This window comes from Aplysia californica, unplaced genomic scaffold, assembly GCF_000002075.1.
Source record: "Aplysia californica isolate F4 #8 unplaced genomic scaffold, AplCal3.0 scaffold00289, whole genome shotgun sequence".
Lineage (NCBI taxonomy): Eukaryota > Metazoa > Mollusca > Gastropoda > Aplysiida > Aplysiidae > Aplysia > Aplysia californica.
In genome coordinates, this window is record NW_004797559.1 from 855,265 (window position 1) to 856,183 (window position 919).

A 919-nucleotide genomic window follows, 5' to 3' on the forward strand; every position below is an offset into this window, starting at 1 on the left:
ATATCTACAGGCCATATAGATCTATATCTGGTCCCGTTTCACTTTGATTACCCTGTCAAACAAGTCAGCCTTCGCCCCTGGTTGTCCTTTGTTCTCTCCCGTGTGTTTCAGTTTCATTCAGCTGTTGCCAACGTGGCCGTGCCCTAAGTAAGGGAATCACACCCTAACTTATGGGAATCACACCTTAACTTAAGGGAATCCCACCCTAACATTAAGGGAATCCCACCCCAGCTACGGGAATCACACCTTAACTCAACTCTTAGAATACAGAAGGTTGTTCCATCTTTGACGTCATTTTTCATCATAAGAAACTATCCGATAACTAACAGTTCGAAACAAACATAAAACTGAGTAGATAGGAAAGATTCTTGCAATAAACATACAGTCTAATTATAGCTCAGATTGATTTGATTTTTCGGAGATTTCGTAGATTGTTGTACGATTGTAATAACTGACCAATGCCGTAGGCCAGCAGAGCTAAACTGAGGTGCCGTATGCTAAGGAACTCGGAGGTCTCGCCTCTTAAATAAACTAATTCATTGTAGTGTGTGTAGGGGCGTAAAATCTATATCATTTCACGATTTTAAGTAATAAAAACTAAACAAAACAAAAATGGCTAAAAAAAAAAACAAACCCTGTTAAAAGTAAAATCAAAAGCCGAGCGAGCGACAAAGCGTTCTGCTGTAACCCACTAATCGCATCACTTAAAAGTGAGAGATTGGGCTTGTGTGACATTATCCGACAATGATATATGATTTACTCTCACCAGGTGCTCGTGGGGTGAGAGGAAGGGGGATAGGGAGGAGAGTGGGAGACGCGGGAGTGGGAGGAGAGGGAGAGGGAGAGAGATGTGGAGGGACGGGGGAGTGGACGAGAGGGAGAAAGGAAAGAGAAGATGGGAGGGGGAGAGGCACACACA